Genomic DNA, 13,660 nt, shown 5'->3' with positions numbered 1-13,660 from the left:
ACAGGCAGTGAAAACATCACCACACCTGGTCCTGTCAATAAAGTACAGAGGGCGCGACAGTTGCAGAGAGAGCGGAGCCTCTAGGTGTAAAGGCAACGCCCCTGTTGCTCCTAGAGGCTCATTTGCATATACAAGAACAATGCCAATTTTCTCAGCAATGCCATCACATATGAACATGGGACCAACACAGATGTCTTCAGCTGCCAAGTGCACATGTAACAGGTCAGCCAGTGTCATAGGGACAAATCTGCTGACAGATGCCCTTTAAGTGACGCTTAAATCTTCTTTAAGAAACTTTGAAGATATATTTTATCACTTACACTAATATATATATATATATATATATATATATATATATATATAATTTTATTATTACAGACAGCTGTTTCAGCCACTTCTATTGCAATCAGCTGCATAACGTCATGCACACAGTCATGTAATTGCAATAGACAAACACGGGCATAAGAATGGGTCATACTGAAGAGCTGGGAGACCTTAAACATGGCATGTCATAGAATACTAGGCAAGATGGTTTACCCCAGCCAACTGCAAGAGCTTTATTTTCTGAAATGGAAGCAGCTGAGGCACGACGTAAACCATCACAGACTGGAGCTGCCAAGTGCTGAAGCAGGTGGCACACAGAAATTGCTCATTTTATCTGCATCACTCATTACAGTACCAAGCTTCATGAAACGGGCTCCATGGTTGAGCAGCTGCACATAAGCCTACCATGTGTAATGCCAAGTGTCAAGTGCACCACCACTGGACTCTGAAGCAGAGGAGATATGTTCTGTGGACTGATGGATCACATTTCCTACTTGGGTTTGGTGGAGAGTCAGAGAATGCTACCTACTGGAATGCATATTGGCTAATCTATCATTTGGTAGAGGAAGCAAAATGGTATGGAGGCAGTTAACGTAGACTTAAAGGGGTTTTCTGGGATTTTAATACTGATGACCTATCATCAGGTCATCGGTATCTGATTGGTGGGGGTCTGACAACCAGGACCCCCAGCAGTCCGCTGTTTGACACAGCAGCGGTGCTCTAGTGAGCGCCATGGTCTTCTTCGTGCTTAGCAAGCACAGCACCGTACATTGTATAGTGGCTGTGTTTGGTATCACAAAGTGTAGTGGCAGAGCTGGGTGACTGGGAACGGAGTGGCAGTAACCAGTGTTTCCAACTTTGTAGCAACAGTTTGGGGAAGGTCCTATCCTGGTCTAGTGGTTGTTCACTTGTTTGGTGTGGGAGAGCTCCAGGGGCTGTACCCCAAATTCCATCAAACATCCTCAAATTGCCACTGCCCAGCCTTGTCAATCAAAGCAGAGAGGGAGATCTCTGCATTCATTGCTCTGCTAGATTTATATCAAGCTGACAGCTCAGGGGGCGTGTCTTTTCTGCTGGAGCTCAGGGGGCGTGTCCATGCTCTCCCTATCACAGGGAGGGAAGGAAGGAAGGGGCGATATACAGATACATTTTACTGAATAACCCAGTGGCTATGCTAAATTATTAACTACATACAATTACAAAAGAATCCAGTTGCTGGTTTGAAAACTGTAGAATATTTTTTGTAGGACAACCAATGATCTTTTACCATGGTGATGGATCATGTAATGACAGGAGTGACGTCACCACAGGTCCTGTTACTGCACACAGCTAAGATGAAGACAGAAGGAGATGCGGGCTGCACGATCAAGTGGATTAAGGCAAGTTAAATGTATTTATTTTTTTAACCCCTCCAGCGCTTTTTCTACTATGCATTCTGTATTCAGAATGCTATTATTTTCCCTTATAAACATGTTATAAGGGAAAATAATAATGATCGTGTCTCCATCCCGATCGTCTCCTAGCAACCGTGCGTGAAAATCGCACCGCATCCGCACTTGCTTGCGATTTTCACGCAACCCTATTCATTTCCATGGGGCCTGCGTAACATGAAAAACGCTGAATATAGAGCATGCTGCGATTTTCACGCAACGCACAAGTGATGCGTGAAAATCACCGCTCATGTGAACATCCCCATAGAAATGAATGGGTCGAGATTCAGTGCAGGTGCAATGCGTTCAATTCACGCATCGCATCCGCGCGGAATACTCGCCCGTGTGAAAGGGGCCTAAGGGTCTGGAAACATTGCAGCAATGTTGCTCTACGGTTTTGATAATGATAATCAATAGTGTAGCAATGCAACACGCTGCGATAGTGACACGACAGTTGCAGAAATTTATTTTTTTCCTGACTGTTGTGCCGTGCGTGACATCCGCTCCGTGAAAGAGTACCAAGACCCGATGCAGACTGCAGAGGCACGGAGCATTAACATGACTGATAATGCTCCGTGCCTCTCTGTGATCTCTTTACTACGAAATCACAGTGACAACTTTATCTCACTGTGATTTCGGAGTAAAGAGATCACAGAGAGGCACAGAGCATCATCAGTCATGGTAATGCTCCGTGCCTCTGCAGTCTGCATTGGGTCTTGGCTGTCATTCACGCAGCGGATGTCACGCACGGCATCCGCTCGTGTGAAACAGGCCTAAGACGCAGCATGTCGCCACAGTGCAGCCGGACCCTATGGCCAGTTTATATGACTAGCTGCACATGTGCTGGTAAGAACAAATGCATGCAGCTAGTAATAAGCATTATTAAACTATCGGCGCCGAGGTCCGATTTGTTTAATCAGATCATGATCTGCCTGGGAAACATAGTCCATGTGTTGGCAGCATCTCCTGGACCAATCACTGCTCCCCTGACCCAAACTGACTGCATCATAGTAAATTAAGATACAGTCAGTCTATCTGATCGCAGGGCTATTGCACTGTACTCCCGGGACTGATCACGGTTGTTTGTATGGGCCTTAAATGGGCTGACCAATTTACAATACTAGCTGCCCATCTGCTGGTAACAGCGCAAGCATGCAGCTAGTAAACATTTCTAAACTATTGGCGCGGATGTCTGAACGTTTAATATGTATTACTGATGGTTACATTGAGGTCCCCCAACCTGTGTGCCAGTGATGCCCTTGGAACATGGTCGCTGCTGGAGTATTCTACCCATCAGAGACCTACATTCAGTTGAACTGGGGTCCTACTGCGCATGCGCTAGTTTCCCTGTCCATCCCCAGTGTAAGTGAATGGAGGCTGCTGAAAGATGGGACTCCCCTACAGCGGCCATGTTCCCAGCACAGCGCCCTGAGGAAGGTCAGGAGACCTCTACACCGGGGCCGATCAGCTGTTTGAAGGGAAGGCTGCTCACCGTTCAAGCTCCGCTTCCTGTTCATTACCATGCACTTGGTCTCAGAAGTCACTTGAACGGAGCGAGTTCTTGTAATCACACTAGGCCAGTGCTCAACTGGAGACGATGCGTAGTGTAAAGACCAAAGGCGTCAGACAGAGGCTCCCTTCTATTACCATTGAGAACACATGCATGCTTGGCCGAACCAGTCGTAAAGAATATCTGTTGGCGGAAAAAAGTGTTCAGCGGACAGTAATTGAAGATGTATGGACTCCCTTTTTTCATTTTTTATTTTTTTATCTTATGCAAAATAAAAGTAAAATTGTACATCAAACCCCAAGGATAGTAAAATATTGAGGATTAAAGCAATCCCCTGTTGCCTAAACCTCCCTAAACTATAACATACTGCTGTTTATTGGAAAATTAGAATGTGCCCCCTACTAATAACCATGCGCTACCCAGCATAAAGGTCCATTATTAACAAATGCTGCATTGTGGGCGGAAGGCAATCATTGGCTATGCAGAAGTATCTGAGGTCACTTTCCATGGCCTACCAACGTATTCCCGGAATCCTTGGAAGCCAGAGCTCAAATATCTATCGAGCCCCTCAATGCATTACAGCGTGGGCTTCAAGGGGCTCAGAAGTAAAACAGTGTATGTGTGGGAAACCGATACGCTGGAAAGTAGTGGGTGCAGCAAACTGACAGGAAAGAGTGGCGAGGGTGAATGACATTGGCGCTGTGACAATGTGGACAAGCAACGAGATAAAATCCCATCCTGGCCGCGTGCACCCACAGACGGCTCAAGTGGAGAAGGGTCTCTGGATTAGGAGGCATAAGTTCCAGGTATGAGAGCAATGCAGAAGTGGCGTCGCAGTTTGGCAGTAATGTGGAGTTCAGACAGGACGGAGTAATGCGAGTCTTCACTATGAAAAGCCAGGCCTCCACACCAGCTGCTGCCATTCCCACGCTAACATGGGGAACAGAGGCAGCCAAAACCAAGTCTGGCATGACACAGTAAATCCATGGCCAAAAAATTACCAGCCTGACATGGGAAACACATTTGTGTGCCAGGTGGGACAGGGTCCCCTGATACTCTTAGGATGCCAAAGGACTTAACCTCATTTACTAGGCAGAGCGCTCCCGGGGTTACATAACTCCAATAAAAGGATTTGTATACTCTGACTGGTACAGAAGGCCGTCCCATTTCACTTAATCCACCAAGTATAGTACAAGGGTTTATTACACACACATACATACATACATACATACATACATACATACATACATACATACATACATACATACATACATACATACATACATACATACATACATACATATATATATATATATATATACACACATACACATAATGCTATATACCTTTCTATGGTTTACAAAGAATGGAGTGATCCCAACACCCCAGTCACACGTTTCCATGTGTTACTCTTTCACTGGCTACATATATAATGTTAAAAATAAATATAATTTTTAATATGGTTTTGAGACGCATAATTAAAGGGAACCTGTCATGTTGAACACTGTGTCTGAGCTGCAGGCAGCATGCGATAGAGCAGGAGGAGCTGAGCAGACTGTTATATAGGAAAAGATTCAGTAAAACGTGTATTTCATTCATTCAGCTCCTTCTATGCTTAGGAGTCCAGTGGGCGGTCCTACTCAGCAAGGGACAGCTACTTATGTATGCACACTCCTATAGACAATGTCAGTTGCTGAATAGGATCACCCACTGGACTCCTAAGTATGGAAAGAGCAGAGATTTACATGAATAAATGATAGTTTTACATAAATCTGCTCAGCTCCTCCTGCCTGCAGATCAGACATGTCCAACGTTATAGGTCATGCAGAAAAAATATCAAGCACTGGTATTAGGGTCCATTCACACATCCGTAGTGTATCCGCAATACACCCGGACAGAAACCCCATAGAAAATGCCTATTCTTGTCCGCAATTGCGGACAAGAATAGTACATGTTCTATTTTTTTTTTCCCCCGAGCCACGGACGAATCGGCGCGCTCCGGAAATGCAGATGCGGACAGCACACTGTGTGCTGTCCACATCCATTCCTGCCCCATAGAGAATGAATGGGTCCGCACCAGTTCCGCAATTTGCGGAACGGATGCAGACGTGAATGGAGCCTTAATTCTAAATAAAAATAAAAAGATAATTTAAATATGCTGTCAGCAGCAGGTCTACCTGTTTCAGACAATCAGGTATCCTTAAAGGGGTTATCCCCAAACACTTAAAGGGGTTCTGCAGTTTTTTTAAACTGATGATCTATCCTCTGGATAGATCATCAGCATCTGATCAGTGGGGGTCCAACACCCGGGACACTCGCAGATCAGCAACAAAGTGCAACGATAATGCTCTCGTTGCACCAAACATCTCACACACACACAAAAAAAAACAAAAAAAAAAAAACCCTCTACAACAGAGTCACAGACAACAGAAGGGATCCAACAATGCACTTGGTTTAATACTGAGGTATGTGGTGACAGATCATCTAAGAAAGCAATTTTAGACAGGACCCGTAAACTGGGGCTAAACACAGACATTTAGAGCACGGACAAACATAGCAACCGCATTCAGCCAGAATACTGCCCACCCACACTGGCTAATGGCCGCATCATTTTGCAGTTTATGCCTAGGTTTAACCTGCAAAATCATGCAGCCAATGGCTGGGGTTCTGTTCCTACCCTTAGTGGATATAGTTGGCTTTTTCCCCATAAAGAAAAAAAAAATCTCAGAACCTGATCATAGTGGGCAGCGACTGTCGTACTGTATGTTTGAAGGCACTGTGATGACATGCCTGCTTGTAGCCCTAAACTTAAAGGGGTTCTGCACCTTCATTTAACTGATTATCTATCCTCTAGATAGATCATCATCTTCTGATCAGCGGGGGTCTGACACTCGGGACCCCCGCCGATCAGCTGTTTGAGAAGGCAGCGGCGCTCCAGCAGCGCCGCTGCCTTCTCACTATTTACCGCCGGGCCGCCCGCCCACTGACGTCACGACTTGTATCAACTAGAGTGGGCGCGGCTAAGCTCTGTTCACTTGAATGGCGCTTAGCCACGCCCACTCTAGTTGATACAAGTCGTGACGTCAGTGGGCGGGCGGCCCGGCGGTAAATAGTGAGAAGGCAGCGGCGCTGCTGGAGCGCCGCTGCCTTCTCAAACAGCTGATCGGCGGGGGTCCCGGGTGTCGGACCCCCGCCGATCAGAAGCTGATGATCTATCCAGAGGATAGATCAGTTAAATAAAAGTGCAGAACCCCTTTAAAGAAGCACTCCCACTAAATATTTTATTCTCTGACCACTTAGAAAGGTATATGAAGTGAAGGCAAGTTTCTTATTTCTAAATGTCTGTATTTTATAACCTCCGTTCTGATCCTCATCTGTGTCATGTGACTATGTATTCATATGGGAGCCTCAATGTCAGTCTCATAGAAATGAACAGAAGTGACTGACGTCCTGTGTCAGTTAGAGACCAGAGTGCTGATGACATGACAGGGGAGGTTATAACTCACAACTACAGCCACCGGAAAGAAAATTACGGTACTTTCACTTTACAATTAACTAGGGCTGCACGATATGGGAATTTTGTGCGATTAAGATAACGATATGCGATGCAATATTTTAAAGGAATTGTGCTAGAGGTCTATTTGGTAATACAATTGCAGACTTTTTAGGTCGGCCAATTGGCGATTTATTGAGATGGCGATTGCTTCGGCGATATATTGTGCAGACCTACAATTAACATCATGTACCTTTCTAAAAAGGTCAGAGAAATAAAACAAACATTTTGTGGGAAAGCATCTTTAAAGGGCTTGTGTCAGCAGTTTCATAGCATTAGAACAGGCAGACCTTAGACCTAGGCAGCGGTCAGCAGAATTGGTCCGTCTTGGTCCCAACCCGATGTGGCCTCATTTCAGTGACAAAAAATTAATAAAAAAATTAATTTAAAAAAAGTTTTAATATACACTCACCTAAAGAATTACTAGGAACACCTGTTCTATTTCTCATTAATGCGATTATCTAGTCAACCAATCACATGGCAGTTGCTTCAATGCATGTAGGGTTGTGGTCCTGGTCAAGACAATCTCCTGAACTTCAAACTAAATGTCAGAATGGGAAAGAAAGGTGGGCTACAACAGCAGAAGACCCCACCGGGTACCACTCATCTCCACTACAAATAGGAAAAAGAGGCTACAATTTGCACAAGCTCACCAAAATTGGACTGTTGAAGACTGGAAAAATGTTGCCTGGTCTGATGAGTCTCGATTTCTGTTGAGACATTCAAATGGTAGAGTCCGAATTTGGCGTAAACAGAATGAGAACATGTATCCATCATGCCTTGTTACTACTGTGCAGGCTGGTGGTGGTGGTGTAATGGTGTGGGGGATGTTTTCTGGGCACACTTTAGGCCCCTTAGTGCCAATTGGCCATCGTTTAAATGCCACGGGCTACCTGAGCATTGTTTCTGACCATGTCCATCCCTTCATGACCACCATGTACCCATCCTCTGATGGCTACTTCCAGCAGGATAATGCACCATGTCACAAAGCTCGAATCATTTCAAATTGGTTTCTTGAACATGACAATGAGTTCACTGTACTAAAATGGCCCCCACAGTCACCAGATCTCAACCCAATAGAGCATCTTTGGGATGTGGTGGAACGGGAGCTTCGTGCCCTGGATGTGCATCCCTCAAATCTCCATCAACTGCAAGATGCTATCCTATCAATATGGGCCAACATTTCTAAAGAATGCTATCAGCACCTTGTTGAATCAATGCCACGTAGAATTACGGCAGTTCTGAAGGAAAAAAGGGGTCCAACACAGTCTTTAGTATGGTGTTCCTAATAATTATTTAGGTGAGTGTATGTAACCGGGCGTTTCCATTACTCCTAGAGCCTATGTTCTCTCTGCCGTTGCCACGCTGCTTGCACTTTGATTGACAGGGCCAGGCACTGTGAATGACATCATGCCTGGCCAGTCCTGTGCTGCTCCGTGCGGTTCAGTGACCGACGCAGGTGCAGTACAGAAGAGAATGCAGCCTGTAGGAGTAACAGCAACGCCCCAGATGCACGAAATGCGGCCATGTATCAAAATGGGACCAAGACAGATCCATTGTGCTGACCAGCGCACAGGCTTAAGGTCAGCCTGTTTTAATGTTCTGAAACTGGTGACAGAAGCCCTTTATTGGGTCAATTATCAGGAAAGAACAGTCCTACAAACATTTGTATCCCAATAACTATCCCATGTACATGTGCCGCTGATCGCCCTACAAATCAGCAATAGCTCATTTGTCGGGTGAGAAATCATTTAGGCTGCACATAAAATAGTCATTTGCAGGCGGCACATCGCCCTGTGTAAACATAGGGTGTGCCCCCGACAAACAATGACACTATGGGTGCCAAACTGCTAATAAAAAGGCAACCTATAGAGCAGTGGTCTCTAAGGCCTCGTTTACATTTCCGATTTTCACCAACATGTGCTGTCCGCATTTTCCATGGACATACCCACTGACTTTAATGTGTCTGTTCACACATCAGTATATATTTTTTTAAACTAACCGTGGGTCAGTGAAAAAAAATCCTGCTCTAATTTGGTCTGCGATGTGGACCAAACACACCCATTACAGTCTATGGAATGAAAAAACAGATGTCATCCGTGTTTGGTCTGTTTTTCTCGGACCATTGGTAGGAGATGCTCTGGACATTCATTTTCAGCTGAGCAGTGTCCATGGAATACAGATGACACATGGAGGGCAAAAAACAGACACACGAACCAAACAAGTGTCTTCACGGACATCTTTATGGATGAAAAATGGACTGATTTTTTTTTCACGGACGCCAAAGGACACGGAAATGTGAATGAGGCCCAGCGCTGGATTGACATCTGCACTCATATCCCCATTATTCTGTTCGAGTTTTTTGAAGGAGGTTTTAAAACCGATTTTCAGCCACAGCTAGAAGTGGATTCAAAGGGAATGGGAAATATAATGGAAGGACTTCTTCCCGCTGGATGCTCTTCTGGCTGTAGCTGAAAATCCTGCCTCAAAATTTCCTCCAAAAGTCTCTGTGTGAACCTACCCTTATAGGAACAGAAAAAAAAAAAAAAAACCACACACAGCAGTAGTGTAATTTCCATCATATGCCGGCCAACAGGCACTGCTGACTATAACGTGGTCTCTTGCGGCAAAGGTTGGAGACCACTGCTCTAGAGGGGTATCACGCAAGGGTACAAAATAGAGACAGATTATCTTTAAAATGTCAATCCACATCCCTGGGGTCTCGTAGCCCCCAGATCTGTGTATAGCAGGACCAGCAGGCCATATAGAGTATCATGTGGAGTAGCTAGATTTCCGCAGAGGAGCATGTATGGCCTACAAGTCTCCTCACATCCCAAGAAGAGATAGTACCCCCAATTCCATGCCAAATAATAAACACACTACGAACACAGGCAAATGTCCCTTCTGGGAAGGCTGCTGCTCTGCCTCAGTCCATGCAAAGTACATTCAGATGAGCATCCTTCAACATTTGCAACTATGCAAACCGCACACAGGCAAAGGAGAGACACGCCACCCATCTGTGCATCACCGACTGGACGGAGAGTGGTCACTAGAATGTATGAGCCTGGTGGGAAAATTTGATCAAAATGGTGCATACTGGGATTTTCTTTGCACAGACTGATGGTCCATGCAGAAAACCACACACGTGGACTGGCCCATTGACTATGATGCATCAGTGTTTGGCCCAGGTGATGTCCGTCCTGCACTTGGGCAGCGCCCTGGTGTGAACATTACCTATCACTTGTGTGGCACAAAACGCGAGGACGTCTGTGGCCTCATAGTCTATTCCCACTGGACAAACAAAATGGGAGGATATTAGAAGGCTTTTATGGCGTAAAAAAGTTGCAAATTACGGTGCACACCATATCTGATTAATAATTTGCGACTTTTTTCACTTTGTTAAAAGGAGGTGAGAAAAGGGGAGGGATTTCGCAGAATGAGGCGAAGCCTCTGCGGCATATGAACAGTTAATGTGATGTCCCCAACTTGAGGTTAAACAACTGCTCATGCGCTGATTGTACCATCGCTGAAGCATGCGCAAGATTTCACTTTTCTGAGACACATGTCATCGTGTAGCCCAGGGGTGGGCCTGCGGGACCATTTCATGTGGCCCCAGGCACCCTGCCAGAAAGTGCTAATGACCGCTTCCATTATGGAAGCGGTCATTAGCATGCGGGAGGCACAGGAAGGTAACGGCACATTGCTAGCTGTACTCACCTTCCCTGGTCTTCCTCCAGCCCCACGCTGTGTCCTGACACGTACAGTAGACGCGAACTATGACCCGACACTTTCCGGTCACAGTACACAGCACGGCAGGAAGAAGACCAAGGAGGGTAAGTGAATTTGCCAAGAGGCAGTGCCATCCAGAGCCTGTCAAGAGAAAGATGGTCTGTTTTGGCGGCTCGGATGCGGACCCATTCATTTCAATGGAGCCGCAAAAGATGCGAACAGCACTCCATTCCACCGCCCCGCAAAAAAAATATAACATGTCCTATTCTTGCCCGCAATTTACAGACAAGAATAGGCATTTATATTGCCGGCAGCCATTCCGTTCCGCAAATTGCGGAAGGCAACACGGGCGCCTTCCATTTCTTGTGGATCCGCGGTTTGCAGACCGCAAAAAACGGCACGGTCGTGTGCATGAGGCCTTTGGGTTCTCACGATACCAACATTTTTATTCGATACCATAAAAAAAGTATTGCGATATACCATTCGATACCACGCGGAAAAAAAAACAAAAAACTGTACAACACCAATTTTTGGGGGGAGTTTGGCTTTTTTTCTCTGTTACAGCATTTACCGCATAGGAAATATATTTTAATAGTTCAGACTTTTTGGGATGCGGCGATACCAAATATGCTAATTTTTCCTATTGTTTATTTTTTAGAACTATCAGCCCCCTTAAGCCTCATGCACACGTCCGTGGAACACAGACCGCACGATACCGGCCTGGATTCCTGCTGAGTGCAGGAGCGCACGGTGTCATTGGTTGCTATGATGCCGTGCGCCCGCTGCTGTACAGTAATACACTCGGATTATCTATACAGGTGCATTACTGTACAGCAGCGGCGGCACAAAGTGCACAGCGTCATAGCAACCAATGACGCCGTGCGCTTCTGCACTCAGCAGGAATCCAGGCCGGTATCTCACGGTCCGTGTTCCACGGACGTGTGAATGAGGCTTTAAAGGAAACCTGTCACCTGGATTTTGTGTATAGAGCTGAGGACATGGGTTGCTAGATGGCCGCTAGCACATCCGCAATACCCAGTCCCCATAGCTCTGTGTGCTTTCATTGTGTAAAATAAAACTATTTGATACATATGCAAATTAACATAAGTCATATCTTACTTGTGTGACCAGAGAAGAGTCATATTTTCAAGCTCTGACACATCTCAGGTTAATTTGCATATGTATCAAATAGTTTTTTCCCCACAATAAAAGCACACAGAGCTATGGGGACTGGGTATTGCGGATGTGCTAGCGGCCATCTAGCAACCCATGTCCTCAGCTCTATACACAAAATCCCGGTGACAGGTTCCCTTTAAGGGGCTATAACCTGGGATCTTTTTAATCCCTTGTCCTATTCACCTTTAGGGTACATGCACACGTTCAGGATTCATGTGCGGAGAATCCGCACTGAAATCCGCAGGTGTTCGCGGCCAATCCGCATTAATTGGTGCGGATTTGCATGCGGATTTGCGTGCAGATTTGGTGCGTATTTTCCGCACACTAAGTGAATGAAGAAAATCCGGTCAGGAAAAAAAAAATATTAATTGACATGTCGCGGATTTTAAAATCCACACCACAGGTCAAAATCCGCGCGGAAAAAATCTGCATTGTGTGCATTGAGAATTTCAAATTCTCATAGAATACAATGTACATGACCTACGGTGCGGATTTTCCGCACGTAAATCCGCGCGCAATCCTGATCGTGTGCAGGGGGCCTTAACAGAGATCTATTAGGGCGAATAGGATCTCACACTGCCCTGTTCTTTGGGCACACAGCAGCAGGGATCCTGCGCATCAGTTATGCACATTTGACGTCCGTTTGAGCCTTTTCTGTCCGAGATCCGGCATGCAGGACTTTATCTAAAAAAAAAATATATATATATTTCAAACGGGTGCCAATTGTGCATAATTAATGCACAGGATCCGTTTTTTTTTTCTGTTCTCCTGATGGATCAGAAGAACGAAAAATGAAACGGAGATGTGAACCCAGCCTAAGCCCTCTTCCATGTCCGTGATGACATCTGTGAAGACATCCATGAAGGATCCGCGTTTGGTACATGTGTCCGTTTTTTACTCTCCATGTGACCTACGTACTCCATGGACACAGCTAGGCTGAAAATTAATTTCCAGGGTATCTGTGAAAACCACGGGTGGCGTCAGTAAACGATAATGTGCATGATGTATAATCACAGACAAAGATAGGGCAGGCTTCTGTAGTGTCACCACATACCATAGGAAACCAGTGATGTGTGAATACACACATTAAAGTCAATGGATGTGCGAGAGCCCACACTGATGTGTGAACGAGTGTCCCCTCCAAAGTTACAGGCATATCAGTAACATCTTTTTAGAACTCATTATAAACATACAGATTTCCCACAACTTCAGCCATGAGCCCAATGCCACCTCATTATCAAAGCTGCCAGGAGGGAAAAGCAGAGCAGCCAATCAAGTTGCAGCTTTCATGTAACAACTGCCTCGAAACAATGAAAGCTGGAATCTGATTGGTTGCTATGGACAACTAACCCACTTTGCATAAATCTCCCCCAGGGCTGCAGCAGGACCACTGAAGATCGTAAACACAGAAAGGGTTAACAGTAACCCAGGGATTCCTACCAGATCACTGCAGACCAGGGGAAGATGATCTCCAGGCAGAAAGTTGGCACTTCCTCCGCCAGCAGCCAGCGATCCTAGAGAGGGAGGGGGCGGGGAGATGCTGCCGGACAGTTGGTTGTAACTTTTCAATGTTGCAGCCGCTTCATTATGAGAGACTGTGGTAAATGGCCGCGGGGCGCCGCTCCGGGAATAACCGCTCAGCAGCTTGGTGTAGCGGCCGGCAGCACCGCCGCCTCCGCAGCCCTCACACCAGCCATGTCCCGCTGTCTGTGACCACAATCCAACTCACTCCAAGCCTTTCTCCTCAGAACAGCTGAAAGGTGACGTCACCGATCACGACCGCACCATTCTAGAGGCCGGGGGGGGGGGGGGCAGCAATTGTTTGGTGTTCTGCGTAGCTTTAACCGAAAAACTCGGCGGGGAGTTAATGGCAGAAGATGACAATAATCGGTTTACATTCTCATATCGTCACACGTTGGTAGTAAAATACAGCGACTC

At 45.9% G+C, this 13,660-nt stretch overlaps 1 protein-coding gene across 2 annotated transcripts in view; it reads right to left on the bottom strand.

The window, feature by feature from the left end:
- LOC122931997 (transmembrane protein 198) overlaps window positions 1–13,441 on the bottom strand; it is a 40,777-nt gene extending 27,336 nt beyond the window's left edge. For both annotated transcript variants that reach the window (XM_044286132.1, XM_044286133.1), the window contains exon 1: window positions 13,163–13,441. The gene's annotated coding sequence lies outside the window, so the exon portion shown is untranslated. The remainder of the gene's footprint in view (window positions 1–13,162) is intronic.
- Window positions 13,442–13,660: the final 219 nt, after the last annotated feature.

The sequence above is a fragment of the Bufo gargarizans genome, chromosome 3 (assembly GCF_014858855.1).
Source record: "Bufo gargarizans isolate SCDJY-AF-19 chromosome 3, ASM1485885v1, whole genome shotgun sequence".
Taxonomy (NCBI): Eukaryota; Metazoa; Chordata; class Amphibia; order Anura; family Bufonidae; genus Bufo; species Bufo gargarizans.
This window is presented reverse-complemented; position numbering and strand designations above follow the sequence as displayed.